This window comes from Somniosus microcephalus, chromosome 8, assembly GCF_052327205.1.
Source record: "Somniosus microcephalus isolate GS21.2 chromosome 8, FLI_Smic_1.0, whole genome shotgun sequence".
NCBI classification, from domain to species: domain Eukaryota; kingdom Metazoa; phylum Chordata; class Chondrichthyes; order Squaliformes; family Somniosidae; genus Somniosus; species Somniosus microcephalus.
The window spans coordinates 181,855,759-181,873,225 of NC_140994.1; positions in this window are offsets into that span (position 1 = coordinate 181,855,759).

Genomic DNA, 17,467 nt, shown 5'->3' on the forward strand with positions numbered 1-17,467 from the left:
GGCAGATGGAGTATAATGTGGGGAAATGTGAAATTATCCACTTTAGTAGGAAGAATAGAAAAGCAGAATATTTTTTAAAAGGTGAAAGACTAGTAAATGTTGGGATTCAGAAGGATTTGGGGTTTCTTATACACGAATCACAGAAAGTTAACATGCAGATACACCAAGCAATTAGGAAAGCAAAGATATGTTAGCCTTAATTGCAAGGGGGTTGGAGTATAAGAATAAGGAAGTCTTGCAAAATTATATAGAGCTTTGCCGTGACCACACTTGGAGTACTGTGTACAGTTTTGGTCTCCTTACCTAAGGAAGGATATACTTGCCTTAGAGGGGATGCAACAAAGGTTCACGAGATTGATTCCTGGGATGAGAGGGCTGTCCTATGAGAGATTGAGTAGAATGGGCCTTTTTTCTCTGGAGTTTAGAAGATGAGAGATGATCTCATTGAAGCTTATAAAATTCGTAGAGAGCTTGACAGGGTAGATATTGAGAGGTTGTTTCCCCTGGCTGGAGAGTCTAGAACTAGGGGTCATAGTCTCAGGATAAGGGGTCGGCCATTTAGGACTGAGATGAGGAGAAAGTTCATCACTCAGTGAGTTGTGCATCTTTGGAATTCTGTACCCCAGAGGGCTGTGGATGCGTATTCGTTGAGGATATTCAAGACGGAGAGCGATAGATTTTTGGACATTAAGGGAATCAAGGGATATGGGGATAGGGCGGGAAAGTGGAGTTGAGGTAGGAGATTAGCCATGATCTTATTGAATAGCGGAGCAGGCTCGAGGGGCCATGTGACCTACTCCTGCTCCTATTTCTTATATTCCAAGATAAAAGTAGTAGCATCTACCTCTAGTATTTCCACTATTCCCTGCTTTCACCACGCCTGCTATTTCCCTATCAACTTTCAGCCATGTCAAAAAAGTATTAGTTTATGCCAATGTTCTATGTATTCAATCTTAATTCAGGACAATTAGAAAGTTGTTAATGGATCCTGACACTGATCGATACATTTTCTGTTGGAAATACCACTGTTGTGTACTGTGTTCAGTAACTAACCAGGAGCTATCCTTTTGTCAAAACAGCTTTCAGCAGAGAGCAGGCTGAAGCAATGAGTAGCCGGTTTGAAGAATGCCAGGCATGCTACTATTGATTTTGTTGCTCTGACCTTACAGAATCTGAAGAGCATCATATAATTTATGTAATTGCCATTAAAGTAACAGTTGTTTTTCATTCATAACTTTGATAATTTGACACATCATATCAGGCAAGTTATTCCTTTTATGAAGAAGACAGATGTGCGGGTTAGGTTGATTGGCTATGATAAAATGTGACCCTTAGTGTTAGGGGGATTAAATACGTGGGGTTACGGGGATAGGGTGGGATATGTGTTGGTGTAGGGGTTACGGGGATCGGGTGGGATATGTGTCGGTGCAGGCTCGATGGGCCGAAATGGCCTCTATCTGCACTGTGGGGTTTCTGTGATTTCTGTGACTTGGCAAATGAAGCTGTAAGTTTCAACTTCTTGCACTTGTGAATGAAATAGCTCACACAAGCTGAATAACTGAAAAGCTCAGCCATCCAATGTTATTAAACTATGCGAGATTAAATATTACTTCATATAATTGTAAGAACTAATCTTTTTTACTGCCTTAGTAATAGCATATTTCAGAACCTGCTAAGAGGACAATACTTGCCAGTACTTTGCAAATGTTATGCCTCGCTATTCTTAGAGTTGACGTGTGCGGTTCAATGATAATTGCATACAACACATAATGATCCTCAGATTGCCTGGGAGTTGAGCCAAATCAGGCCAGCAATGTCAGCAGTGGCATGCCATCCATTCCTGCCCTCCCCCGAAATCTGTCAATTGGGGATTTTTGTGGGTTGCCACTTCAGCCTAGAAAGCTCATTCACTTCTTAAATAATGAAATCTCTTAGGACATTCAAAGACTGATTTACCCAAGCTGTTTTTACAATGGGTTAAGTGCCACGCTGGCACTGCCACCTCTGAAAATATAAATGTTGTGCAGCCAGTGGAAACCACAAAGTAAATTTGCTAGATAAGCAAAAGTTTGAAGGCAAGAAAACCAGCTTATTTATCAGGATTTCCCATGCCTGGCTTTAATGAATACAGGAAGCTCACTTTGGGCTTGTTGGGAATCAGCAGCACTAGCATGGGTCTCATGCAAGGTAAATGCAGCTCTAGTTTGCAGTTCATTTTGGCTAGTTGTAGCTCCGACTTTGTTTTCTACTTTCACATGATGCTAATAGCCTTTGCTATTACTTTTCCTAAGCTGCTTTAACAATATACCCTGGATTCTCAGAAAAGTGAGCTAACTGAACCATTCTACCACATTTAGTTTTGTAATGTGCAGCTAGTATTCCTGTAAACTGACTGCACTATGGGGCCCAACATTCCACCTATATGCTGAGCTAGCCATGACAGTTTAATAGCATGCACATAGTGATGTTATGAGTAAGAAGATTGGTGGTAGCCAAGAAGACCCTGTAAAAAACAACTCTTCCTTGCTGCTAGTCTAAAAAATTGTGGTAGTTTACATTGATGTAGCTGTTCACAGCAGAAAACCTACACTACTGAAACTCATGGCTGAAGAGCAGTATAAAAGTAGCTCTCATTAAGTGCATATTATGGTAGTTGAAAAATGTCACAATGGCATTATTACTGCTATCTTTGGATTAGCCAGATTTCTGGTGCTAACAATAGTGAAATATTGAGCAAAAAAATGTACCACTGGAAAATGGGCAATTTCAGTCGAACAATCAAAAAAAAGGTCTATTATTACCTCTGTTCCTAAAACCAGGAATGTGGTCAGAATTGTCCAAAATACAAACAAAATTTGCAGCAAAAATGAAACTGCAAATGTATTATTTTATTTTAAACAGGTGCCATTCAATACACATCTTTTAATAAAATACATCAAATATGTTGTTTGTAATACCATGTAAACATGCTGTTATTGGTCAATGAAGTGTGCAATTCAGATTTAATTTGGAAACATACCATAAAGTTAAAACACTCATTATAAATATTTTCTTCATAAGAAAGAGCAGGGAGTGGAACTAACTGAATAGCTCTTTCAAAGAACTGGCATAAAAAAAGTAAGAATCAGTGTGATATCCGAGTGGTAAGGTCAGAAACTGAGATAAGCCAGACTTCAGGAACCAAAACTCAACTTTTTAATTAACCGATTTAGCAGAGAATATAGCTCTTACAGCTGCAGCAAACACACTCCCAATTCTTACTATGCGATCACAAAGATGGAGGATCAACCTCTGAGTCACACCCAGATTGCAATGCCACTACCTTAATAAGTGGTGTGCCAGGACATTACCTTAATACTGGTAAATATGATCCCTTAATATTTGTCTCCATCTGGTGGATAACTTAAGCATTACATCCCAGATTACTATACTCAGGATATCCCAAAGCTTTTTACAGCCAATTAAGTACTTTTGAAGTATAGTCACTGTTGTAATGTAGCTCAGGCATGAGCATGATGGATCGAATGGCCTCCTTCTGAATTATATGATTCTATGCTATCCTGTTTATCTGGAAAAGTATATTAGGTTACATTAAAAAAGAGGAAAATCAGCCAGGATTCCTGCTTCCATCGCCTATCCAATGGCACTAGCTGGAAATTCCATGTCCGAGAACAAGATCAGGCTTGTCTACGTGCACCCTATTTTTGATAGTCGTTGCCAACACTTACTGTCTCAGCTCAATTGGAGAAATGCCAGTTAGGAGAGGTACCAGACAATGCCTACAGCATGTGCAACTAGCTGGAGTCATGTCCCAGCATAAGCCAGTATTTTCAGGAGTGGGGGAGGGGAGATATAAAAAAGAAAAAATCCCTTCCTAGCATTATTGAGTGTAAAGACATTAAAATGGAAATCAATTATTCATCTGTGGGTGTGGTATCAATCATGGCCTAATGCACTATCCACATGCAGATATTTTTCAGCAGGAGTCACTGGTGGGAACCCTGATTGGTATTCCTTCACTCTAGTCCAGGTATCTCACAGCTCTGACTGAGATCAGCTAACTCAGTATTGACTGAACAAAGCACTTCATTGCAGGTGAAACACTTGGGGATGTTTCTGGGAGAATAATAAAGCTCTAAATAAAGGCAAATACTTGCTTTCTTTTTTACAAAGATTTTTCTGATCTGAATGGCTCAGGCTCACAGTAGGTGGGGCATTTACCCACTAAGTATGGGAACTTCACACTGCATTTTATGATCTGTGAGTCTGAGGTACAACTTGCAACAGCGTAACAAGTATGGCACATGTCAGGGTAAAGGGTAAAATTAAAATTGTAACAATTGTGGGCTACTTCAATTTTAAACTGTGAAGTATACTAGCTTTAAAGTTCAATCAGGCCATCAGAAAATTCATAGCGGCTCTGTAGCTGGATGTCAGCTCTGTAACTGGTTATCACAGAATTGTGAATCTCTTATTCATGTATCCCATTAGGTGGGATCATAGAAAATACAAAGAGGTTTAAAATAACAACAGAAAATGCTGAAAACACTCAGCAGGTCAGGCAGCATCCGTGGAGAGAGAAAAACAGAGGTCTAAGTTAGGTTTGGAGTACATGTGTGTAAATGACAAAGTGTGGTCAATAAGGTTGGTGTGCTGCAGGCGCAAATAGCCACGTGGGAATACAGTAATATGTAGCAGTGATAACTGAGACCTGGCTCAAAAAAGGGGAGGATTGGATGCTTAATATTCTTGGGTAGAAGGTATTCAGGAAAGATAGGGAAGGAAAAAAAGGAGGGGTAGCAGTTTTGATTAAGGACAATATTACAGTGCTAAAAAGAGAGAATGTCCTTGAGGCATCAAAGACAGAATCTATTTGGTTGGAGTTGAGAAACAATAAAGGAGCTATTACGCTACTTGGTGTATTTTATAGGCCACCAAATAGTAGGAAGGAGATAGATGAGCAGATTTGCAAAGAAATTACTGAGAAGTGCAAGAACTATAGAATAGTGATAATGGGAGACTTTAACTACCCCAATATACAATGAGGCAGTGATTGTCTTAAGGGCAGAGAAGGGGAAGAATTTCTGAAGTGTATTCAGGAAAAGTTTTTTGATCAGTATGTTTTCTGCCCAACATGAAAGGAGGCATTGTTGGATCTAGTCCTGGGAAATTAAGTGGGTCAAGTGGAGAATGTTACAGTTGAAGAGCATCTACAAGATGCACTGCAGCAACTCGCCAAGGCTTCTGCGGCAGCACCTCCCAAACCTGCGACCTCTACCACCTAGAAGGACAAGGGCAGCAGATGCATGGGAACACCACCAGCTCCAAGTTCCCCTCCAAGTCACACACCATCCTGACTTTGAAGTATAGCGGCCTTCCTTCATCATCGCTGGGTCAAAATCCTGGAACCCCCTCCCTAACAGCACTGTGGGAGTATCTTCACCACACAGACTGCAGTGGTTCAAGGCGGCGGCTCACCACCACCTTCTCAAGGGCAATTAGGGATGGGCAATAAATGCTGGCATTGCCAGCGACACCCACATACCATGAACGAATATTTTTTAAAAATCTCGAGAATAGTGATCATGGTATTGTATAGTTTAGATTAGTTATCGAGAAGGACAAGGAGCAATATAGAATAAAAATACTTAACTGGAGGAGGGCTAATTTCAGCGAATTGGGCAGGGATCTGGCCAGGGTAAATTGGAGTCAAAGACTGGCAGGCAGAAATGTAATGGAGCAATGGGTGGCCTTTAAAGAGGAGATGGTTGGATACAGTTTAGGTACATTCCTACAAGGGAGAAAAGGAGGATAACCAAAGCCAGAGCTCCCTGAATGATGAAGGAGTTGGAGAGTAGGATGAAGCAAAAAAAGGGGGCGTATGACAGATGTCAGCTTGATAATACAAAGGAGAATCAGGCTGAAAATAAAAAGTAGAGAGGAGAAGTGATAAAGGAAATAAGAGGGGCAAAGAGACAGTACGAGAATAGATTGGCAGGTAACATAAAAGAGAATCCAAAGGTCTTCTATAGGCAAATTATTAGTAAAAGGGCTGTCAGAAGAGTGGTGGGGCCAATTAGGGACCAAAATGGAGAACTATTGGTGGAGGCAGAAGGCATAGCATTGGTGTTTACCAAGGAAGAGGGTTTTGCCAAAGCTATGGTAAACGAGGAGGTTGCTGAGATACTGGATGAGATAAAAATAGCGAGGAGCTACTAGAAGGGCTGGCGGTAATTAAAGTGGATAAGTCACCTGGTCTGGATGGGATGCATCCTAGGTTGCTGAGGGAAGTAAGGGTAGAAATTGCAGAGATGCTGGCTACAATCTTCCAATCCTCCTTAGATACGGGGTGGTGCCAAAGGACTGGAGGATTGCAAATGTTACACCCTTGTTCAAAAAGGGGAGAAGGATAAACCTGGCATTTACAGGCCAGATAGTTTAACATTGGTGGTGGGGAAGCTTTCAGAAACAATAATTTGAGAGAAACTTAACAGTCACTTGGACAAGCATGGACTAATAAAGGAGAGCCAACATGGATTTGTTAAGGGCAAATCTTGTTCGACTAACTTGATTGAGTTTTTTGATGAGGTAACAGCAAGGGTGGATGAGGGCAGTGCAGTTGATGTTGTGTATATGGATTTTCAAAAGGCTTTTAATAAAGTACCACATATTAGGCTTGCTAGCAAAATTGAAGCCCATGGGATAAAAGGGGCAGCAGCAACATGGATACAAAATTGGCTAAGGGACAGAAAACAGAGAGTTGTTGTTTGTCAGACTTGAGGGAGGTATATAATGGCATTCCCCAAGGTTCAGTACTAGGATCACTGCTGTTTTTGGTATACATTAATGACTTGAACTTGGGGGTACAAGGCACAATTTTGAAATTTGCAGGTGATACAAAGCTTGGAAGTGTAGCAAACAATGAGGAAGATAGTAATAGACTTCAAGAAGACATAGAAAGTCTGGTGGAATGGGCAGACACATGTCAGATGAAATTCAACACAGAGAAGTGTGAGGTGATACATTTTGATAGGAAGAATGAGGAGAGACCATACATACTAAATTTTAATAGGGGTGCAAAAACAGAGAGACCTGGGGTGCTTGTGCATAAATCTTTGAAGGTGGCAGGACAGGTTAATAAAGCAGTTAATAAAGCATATGGGATCCTGGGCTTTATAAATAGAGGCATAATGGGCTGGATTTTCATTGAGGAGTCAGGTAGGAGGCGGGACTACAACTTTCGGGGTTGTAGTCCCGCCTCCATCGAGTTCCAGCCAACTCACGCGATTTTGACTTGATTGACCTTGTTGAGCCCGCCCAGCGGGCTTAGTAGGCCAATTAAGGGCCACCCGGCAACAGGTGATGTCACAGATTGAAATTTCATCTGTCAAGACCTTTTGACAGATGAAATATCAGTGTTTCACAGCTGTTTGAAGCTGTCAAACACTGATAATCTGTATTCTAAGTTAATTCCTTCCTCTCAGGATGATTTAGAGATCTCCCCGGAACAGAAAGCTGAATGCTGCAATTTTTGACAGCTCGCAGCCATTCTGCTCTCTGTGCCGGTGAGATGAGGGACTCCTGAGACCTGAAGGAAGGAAGGCTGTAAAGGTAGTAAAGGTATGTAAAACTTCTTTAAACACTTTACACACACCAAACACACTTACCTTTGCACTCATGCACTCATCACTCACCTGAACACCGGACATCTCGACCCCTCCAAGCCCTTCATCCTGACGGTCCGGCTCCTCTAACTTGGCGTGGTTTGGGGCCGTTGGGAATCCCACACTTCAACATTAAAAATAGGGATTAGGCTAAAAACTGCCTGTTAACTACCTGTTAACAGGCAGTCAATTGGCACTAATCCCCTTCCCGCCTCGGGGAGGCGGGCCCCAGTGCAGGGAGGCGGGTCCCAGTGCGGGGCGGGTACTCGCTGACATAAATCGTGCCATTCAAGTAGAAAGGACTTATGAAATATACCGGGCGGCCTGCTGGTGGCGCTGTCCAGGGTGAGTATAAATACTCGGGCACGGGCCCAGCTTGCTCGGGGACATTTTGTAAACAAGAACTAGTGAAGGATAACTAGACTTCCATGTTGTGAAACAGTCCATTAAAGCCTTGTTTAATACCCTGACCAAGTGCCTAGTAGTTTTCTTACGTCACCCACCTCCTTTGAAACTGGCATGGAGGTGGGTTGGGTGCGGGATGGGGTCGGGACCCCCGATTTGGGGATTTTAACCCCCCACACGCCTCCAATCCTGCCTCCACGGCCCAATGAAAATCCTGCCCGTAGAGTACAAAAGTCAGGAAGTCAGGCTAAATCTATATAAAACATGAATTCGGCCCCAGCTGGAGTATTGTGTTGAATTCTAGGCTCCACACATTAGGAAGGATTTGAAGGCATTGGAGAGAGTACAGAAGAGATTTACTAGAATGGTTCCAGGAATGAAGGCTTACAGTTACGTGGATAGACTAGAGAAGCTGTGGTTATTCTCCGTGGAGCAGAAAAAACTAAGAGGAGATTTGATAGAGTTATTTAAAATCATGAAGGGTTTAGATAGAGTAAATAAAGAGAATTGTTTCCAATAACTGAAGGGTTGATAACCAGAGGGCACAGATTTAAGGTGATTGGTAAAAGAACCAGAGACGACATGAAGAAAAACTTTTTTACGCAACAAATGGTTAGGATTTGGAATGCATAAGCTGATGGGGTGGTGGATACAGGTTCAATAGTAGCCTTCAAAAGGGAATTACTTGAAGGAGAAAAAATTGCAGGGATAGGGGGAAAGAGCAGGGGAGTGGGACTAACTGGATTGCTCTTCGAAAGAGCTGGAGTAGACTCGATCAGCCGAATGGCCTCCTTCTGTGCTGTACTATTGTATGAAGCTATGTTGTATGGGTCCTCCAAGCACCTCTATAAACATATTCAATTGGAAACTAGTGTAAAACTGATGAAATTTAAAGACCATTTCTGGATATAGTATACATAGTTTCATCATTTTTAAGAGAAAAAATTGTTACACTAGGTTATGAAAAACAGAATCCTTTGACAATAGGAAATGAGAAGTATGTTTGGCAATGTTGACCTAAATGGAAAATCACTTCCTTTCCTTTTCTCTGTGGTTTCATCTTTTACAGGATCCAGTTTAGTTCTCTGAATAAGAACGTAGGCTTCTGTCAATGAGAGCTTTGCACACTCCAGGGCATGAACAAGATTAGTCTGAGGGGCCTGGCTAATGATTTTTTCCCCCTTCCTACCCTGTGAGGAAGCAGATGGTTTACATTTGACACCCATCAAGGTGACCTGGTCAAGATCCAAAGCATATTGGTGTAGGGAATTATGGTCTCAAGCCCTAATTGTACAATGGAGTAAAGTTGGTTCACCAATCTGCTGTGCCACAGGATCACTCTAATAAGTGAAATGGTTTCAGCCATGAAATTAATATGTGTAAAAAAAAAAGCTGTGAAATATATCAATAGTAGTGAATTGGCAATTTTTACCTAAATGGAAAGTAATGTATTTCTTGAGTGTGTCTGGGATAGTTTTCTACAACAGTACGACCTAGAACCAACAAGGGGGCATGCCATATTAGATTTAGTAATGAGTAATGAGCCACATTTAGTTAACAGCCTAACTGTGCGTGAACATTTATCTACTAACGATCATAACATGATTGTGTTCAACGTAGTGTTTGAAACAGAGAAATGCAAAACAGTTACTAAGATTCTAGATTTAGGTAAGACCAACTTCAACAGGGTGAGGCAGAGGCCGCGATTTTATTAATGGAGGCGGGTTGAGTGCGGGTCAGCTGGTTTCTGGCTTCCAGTCCCGCCCCCAGCTGCTTCTGCTCCACAGACGTGATTTTGCCTTGATTGGCCATGTTAAGCCCACCCTGCGGGCTTGCTGGCCAATTAACAGGAAGCGGGTCAGATGACGTCATTTGATGGCGCGTCAGCTGCCGGTTTCCTTAAAGAGACCACGCACAATTTTATTTTGACAGTTGATTTTTCAGTGTTTGACAGCAGTGAAGTGCTGAAAACACTGAAAATCACTGCAAAAAGGTGGCCTCTTGCACCCAGGCTCTCCAATGACTCCCTCCATAGGCTGGAATAGATGGCAGCTGCAGGTGAGGTGACAGAAGCGATCTGTCACTGGTGAGAAAGGTTCTCCCAATGAAGTGGCACTGGACATGGATTTAAAAACTTGTAAGCTAAAGAAATCTGTAAGTGTATTAAAAATGCAGTACCCAACATTTTCTTTCCTCTGAGACTCACCATGTACAAAATTGGATCCTTCACACCACTTCTGCAACTGTCATCAATCCAGAAACATTACAGCAGACTCACAACATGCCACACTTATCTGGCGTCCAGATGTCGGGAAACCCGAGCCAGAAGCGGCAAAATCAAAAAATAGGCTGACAACTACTGGCAAGTGTCTGTTGATAGGCAGGTAATTGCCACAGATCCTATTGAATGGGAAAGATACAAAGAACAGCAAAGGGTGACAAAACAGATTGTAAGATCTACAAAAAGGGAGTATGAAAAGAAACTTGCAACGATATCAAAATCAACACAAATCATTTTTACAATTATATTAGGAAGAGGGTGGTCTGGAGCAATGTTGGCCCCTTGAGAACTGATATTGGTAATATTGTCAATGGTAAGGAAATGGTGGACATGTTGAATAACTACTTTGCGTCAGTATTTACAGTAGAGGAAGAGGATAGCATGCCGGAAATCCCAAAGAAACTAATATTGAATCAGGGACAGGGACTCTAGATAAAATTAATGTAAGCAAAATGGCAGTAATGAAGAAAATAATGGCACTAAAGAGTGACAAATACCCAGGGTCACATGGTTTCCATCCCAGGGTTTAAAGGAAGTAGGTGAACACATTGCAGATGCCTTAACTATAATCTTCCAAATTTCCCTCGATTCAGGAGCCGTCCCTTTAGATTGGAAAATTGCGTATGATGCTCCGCTATTTAAGAATTGCGAGAGAGGGAAGCCAGGGAATTATAGACCAGTTAGCCTAACTCTGTTGTCGGCAAATTACTAGAGTTTATCATTAAGGATAGGGTGACTGAACACCTTGAAAAATTTTAGCCGATCAGAGAGAGTCAGCATTGATTTGAGAGTGGTAGGTCATGCCTGACAAACCTGATTGAATTTTTTGTAGAGGTGACTAAAGTAGTGGACAGGGGACTGTCTATGAATGTTATTTATATGGACTTCCAGAAGGCATTTGATAAAGTCCCACAAAAGAGACTTATCTAATGTAGAAGTCCATGGAATTGAAGGCAAATTATTGACCTAGTTAGGAAATTGGCTGAGTGGCAGGAGACAGTGAGTAGGGATAATGGGCAGGTACTCTAGTTGGCAGGATGTGACTCATGGTGTCCAGCAGGGATCTGTGTTGTGGCTGCAACTATTCACAGTATTTATTAACGACTTGGCATAGAAAGCCATATATCCAAATTTACCGATGACACAAAGATAGGCGGCATTGTAGGTAGTATAAAAGCATAAAATTACAAAGGGATATTGATAGATTAAGTGAATGGGCAAAACTGTGGCAAATGGATTTCAATGTACGCAAATGTGAGGTCATCCACTTTGGATCTAAAAAAGATAGAACACGGTACTTTCTAAATGGTGAAAAGCTAAAAACAGTGGAGGCCCAAAGAGACTTGGGGTCCAGGTACATTGATCATTAAAATGACATGAACAGACACAGAAAATAATCAAAAAGGCTTTATATCTAGAGGATTAGAATACAAGGGGGTAGAAGTTATGCTGCAGCTATACAAAGCCCTGGTTAGACCACACCTGGAGTACTGTGAGCAGTTCTGGGCACCACACCTTAGGAAGGATATATTGGCCTTGGAGGGAGTGCAGCGTACGTTTACCAGAATGATACCTGGACTCCAAGAGTTAAATTACAAGGCAAGATTACACAAATTATGGTTGTATTCCCTAGAATCTAGAAGGTTAAGGGGTGATTTGATTGAAGTTTTCATGATATTAAAGGGGATAGGATAAAGAGAAACTATTTCTGCTGGTTGGAGAGTCTAGGACTAGTGAGCTTAGTTTAAAAATTAAGCCAGATCTTTCAGGAATGAAATTAAGAAACACTTCTACACACAAAGGGTGGCAGAAGTTTGGAACTCTCTTCCGCAAATGACAATTGATGCTAGATCAATTGTTCAATTTAAATTGGAGTAATAAGATTTTTGTTATCCAATGGTATTAAGGGATATGGGCCAAAGGCGGGGATATGGAGTTCCTCTTTTGGTAAAACCATAAATTTAGACAGATAAAAACTGTAAATAAACCATTAAAACTGTAAATAAACCAATAAAACTGTAATAAACCAATAAAACTTCAAATAAACCTTAATAATCAAATTAAAATTTGGTTCTCCAGCCCAATCATGCACTCCAGTCCCCGCGGCGCCCACCGGTCACGAAAGTGATCTAGCGCGCCGGCGGACACCGCGTGCTCCAGCTCTAGGGCCACCCGGGCGCGAACATGGCCACGGAAGAGAGGCAGGCAATCCGGCCGGACGACCCCCTCGACCGCCCGCTGCCTGGACCAATTAATGGCCTTCTTCGCCAGGCCCAGGAGCAGACCCACGAGGAGGTCCTCCGACCTGCCCGCTCCCCTCCGCACCGGGTGGCCGTAGATCAAGAGCGTGGGACTGAAGTGCAACCAAAACTTGAGGAGCAGCCCCTTCAAATAATGAAAGAGGGGCTGCAACCTCTCACACTCGATATAAATATGAAACACGGACTCCTCCAGACCGCAGAACAAACATGCGGTCTGGGAGTCCGTGAACCTACTTAAATACCTATTGCACGGGACTGCCCTGTGCAACACCCTCCAGGCCAAGTCCCCAATAGAACAAGGGAGGACTCCCGCATAGAGAGCCCCCCATTGGGGACCTCCGCCTCCGTCGGAAGGTAAAACGGCACGCCACGGCGTGTCCGGACGGCAGGCGAAGATGGCAAAGTGGAAGGTGTGCAGGAGCAGCCCGTACAGGAAACCCCTCCGTGCGGAATGAAAAGGCACGGAGGGTATTTCCTCGAGACGGCTCAAGTTGTGAGGCGCCGGCTCCCGAGGGGGGGGTCGGGGCTGGGCGCCGACAAGGAATTCCGTCCGAACGGGGGAAAGCTCAGACGGGATCGCCCCACACGCCTGAGCCGCCTCGATACACCTAGTGGTGCCGGGGCGTACTTTCGCCTTTATCGACTCGATGGCATCGGCCGCGAGCCGGACGTTTACCCAAGACATGCGCCTCGCCAACTCCTCCGGCGCCATCCAGCCCACTCCTCCGCCATCGAGCAGGTCCCCGACTCGAGTCACCTTGCCAGCCACAGCTCTGTGCTCCGCCAGCCACCCGAACCTGCGGACGTGGAGGTGCGGATTCCTGAACAGTGGCTCCCGAAGGACAGCCACCATTCCTGTCGGGGGAGGGCTGCGCCTGGAAGCGACCCGGTTCCAAACCCATAGCAGTTCCTGGTAGAAGACAGGCAGCCCCCGCAGGCTGGCACGTGTGCCACCCACTTCCACAAACAGGAGCTGCGTGTCATAATTGAGGCCACGCAGCTGGCGGAAAAAATACGTCGCCAGCGCGCACCATCTTGGAGGAATCTCAACGTACAGGTATCTCTGCAGCGTCTGAAGACGGAAAGTCGCAGCCTGGGTGCGAAGGCACACCAGCGCCTGACCGCCCTCCCTAAGCGGGAGACTCAGAACCGCGGCAGAGACCCAGTGCATCCTGTTGTTCCAGAAGAAGTCGACGAGCTTCTTCTGTATCTTGGCGACAAACGCAGGGGGAGGGATCAGAGTAACCAACCGGTACCACAACATGGCGGCCACCAGTTGGTTTATGACCAACGCCCGACCCCTGTAGGACAACACTCGGAGCAATCCTGTCCAGCGTCCTAAGCGAGCGGTGACTTTGGCCTCCAGCTCGTGCCAGTTCGCCGGCCAGGCGTCCTCGGCCGGGCTGAGGTAGACTCCCAAGTAGAGGAGGTGCGTGGTACTCCAGGCGAAGGGCCCGAACTCCTCCGGCAGAGAGTCCACCTGCCACTGACCCACCAGGAGTCCAGAACATTTCCCCCAGTTGATCTTGGCGGAGGATGCGTCCGAGTAAATCTGCTGGCATTCCCGCATCCTCCGCAAGTCAACGGGATCCGTGACCACGAGGAGCACGTCATCGGCGTAAGCCGAGAGGACCACCTCCACGCCCGGCCCTCGCAGAGCCAATCCCGCCAACCTCTTCCGCAAGAGGCGCAGGAAAGGCTCCACGCAAATGGCATATAACTGGCCGGACATGGGGCATCCCTGACGCACCCCCCTCCCGAAGCGAAGGGGCGCCGTCAAGGACCCGTTAACTTTAATCAGACACTCCGCGGCAGCGTACAGAAGTCGGATCCGGGCGACAAAATGCGTCCCGAACCCGAATGCGCGCAGAGTCCCGAAAAGATACTCGTGATCCACCCTGTCGAACGCCTTCTCCTGATCTAGGGAAAGGAAGGCGACCGACAGACCAGCCCTCTGGGAATGGTGGAGCAGGTCCCGGACCAGATGGATGTTATCATGAATAGACCGGCCCGGGACCGTGTAGGACTGGTCGGGGTGGATCATGTGGGCCAGCACGGCGCCAAGGCGAGCAGACATGGCCCTGGCAAAAATTTTATAATCCGTGCTGAGGAGGGAGACCGGGCGCCAGTTCTTAAGAAGCCGGAGATCGCCCTTTTTAGGCAGCAGGACAATCACTGCCCTGCGCCACGAGAGGGGCATCTCCCCGGTCGCCAAACTTTCCCCCAGGACCCGCGCGTAGTCGCCCCCCAGGACGTCCCAGAACGCCCTGTGGAACTCCACGGTCAGCCCGTCCAGCCCCGGGGACTTCCCCCTAGAGAGCTGGCGGAGGGGGGGATATGGAGTTAGGTCGCAGATCAGCCATGATCTCACTGAATGGCAGAACAGGCTTGAGGGGCTCAATGGCCTACTCCTCCTCTTGTGTTAAATCAAATCAAATCAAAAAAAAAAACAAATATAACTAAAAACCCGTAACTTTTAAAAAACTCAAATCAGAGATTAAATTAAAATTTGGTCATTTGGACCTATTATGCACTCCAGTCCCCGCGGCGCCCACCGGTCACGAAATTGCTCGAGCGTGCCGGCGGAGACCGCGTGCTCCATCTCCAGGGCCACCCGGGCGCGAACATGGCCGCGGAAGGGCGGGAGGCAATCAGGCCGGACGACCCCCTCGACCGCCCGCTGCCTGGACCGATTAATGGCTTTCTTGGCCAGGCCCAGGAGCAGGCCCACGAGGAGGTCCTCCAACCTGCCCGCTCCCCTCCGCACGGGGTGACCGTAGATCAGGAGCGTGGGACTGAAGTGCAACCAAAATTTGAGGAGCAGCCCCTTCAAAAAATGGAAGAGGGGCTGCAACCTCTCACACCCCATATATACGTGGAACACGGACTCCTCCAGACCGCAAAACAAACAGGCGGTCTGGGAGTCCGTGAACCTATTTAAAAATCTATTGCACGGAACTGCCCTGTGCAACACCCTCCAGGCCAAGTCCCCGATAGAACAAGGGAGGACTCCCGCATAGAGAGACCCCCATTGGGGACCTCCGTCTCCGTCCGGAGGTAAAACGGCACGCCACGGCGTGTCCGGACGGCAGGCGAAGATGGCAAAGTGGAAGGTGTGCAAGAGCAGCCCGTACAGGAAACCCCTCCGCGCAGAATGAAAAAGCACGGAGGGTATTTCCTCGAGACGGCTCAAGTTGTGAGGCACCGATCCCCGAGGGGAGTTTCGGGGCGAGGCGCCGATAAGGAATTCCGTCCGAACGGGAGTAAGCTCGGACGGGATCTCCCCACGCGCCCGAGCCGCCTCGACACACCTCGTGGCGTCGGGGGGCAACATCGCTTTCACCGCCCCGATGGCGCTGACCGCGAGCCGGACGTCATCCCACGACATGCGTCGCGCCAGCTCCTCTGGCGCCATCCAGCCCGCTCCCCCGCCATCAAGTAGGTCCCCGACTCTAGTCACCCTGCCAGGCACAGCCCTGCGCTCCGCCAGCCACCCGAACTCGCGGACGTGGAGGTGCGGATTCCTGAACAGCGGCTCCCGGAGGACAGCCGCCGCTCCTGACGGGGGAGAGCTCCGCCTGGAGGCGACGGAGTTCCAAACCCATAGCAGTTCCTGGTAAAAGACAGGCAGCTCCTGCAGGCTGGCACGCCTGCCGCCCACTTTCAGAAACAGGAGCTGCGTGTCGTAATTGAGGCCGTGCAGCTGGCGGAAGAAATGCGTCGCCAGCGCACACCATCTCGGAGGATTCTCGACGTACAGGTATCTCTGCAGCGTCCGAAGACGGAAAGTCGCAGCCTGGGTGCGAAGGCACACCAGCGCCTGACCGCCCTCCCTAAGCGGGAGACTCAGAACCGCGGCAGCGACCCAGTGCATCCTGTTGTTCCAGAAGAAGTCGACGAGCTTCTTCTGTATCTTGGCGACAAACGCAGGGGGGGGGATCAGAGTAACCAACCGGTACCACAACATGGCGGCCACCAGTTGGTTTATGACCAACGCCCGACCCCTGTAGGACAACACTCGGAGCAATCCTGTCCAGCGTCCTAAGCGAGCGGTGACTTTGGCCTCCAGCTCGTGCCAGTTCGCCGGCCAGGCGTCCTCGGCCGGGCTGAGGTAGACTCCCAAGTAGAGGAGGTGCGTGGTACTCCAGGCGAAGGGCCCGAACTCCTCCGGCAGAGAGTCCACCTGCCACTGACCCACCAGGAGTCCAGAACATTTCCCCCAGTTGATCTTGGCGGAGGATGCGTCCGAGTAAATCTGCTGGCATTCCCGCATCCTCCGCAAGTCAACGGGATCCGTGACCACGAGGAGCACGTCATCGGCGTAAGCCGAGAGGACCACCTCCACGCCCGGCCCTCGCAGAGCCAATCCCGCCAACCTCTTCCGCAAGAGGCGCAGGAAAGGCTCCACGCAAATGGCATATAACTGGCCGGACATGGGGCATCCCTGACGCACCCCCCTCCCGAAGCGAAGGGGCGCCGTCAAGGACCCGTTAACTTTAATCAGACACTCCGCGGCAGCGTACAGAAGTCGGATCCGGGCGACAAAATGCGTCCCGAACCCGAATGCGCGCAGAGTCCCGAAAAGATACTCGTGATCCACCCTGTCGAACGCCTTCTCCTGATCTAGGGAAAGGAAGGCGACCGACAGACCAGCCCTCTGGGAATGGTGGAGCAGGTCCCGGACCAGATGGATGTTATCATGAATAGACCGGCCCGGGACCGTGTAGGACTGGTCGGGGTGGATCATGTGGGCCAGCACGGCGCCAAGGCGAGCAGACATGGCCCTGGCAAAAATTTTATAATCCGTGCTGAGGAGGGAGACCGGGCGCCAGTTCTTAAGAAGCCGGAGATCGCCC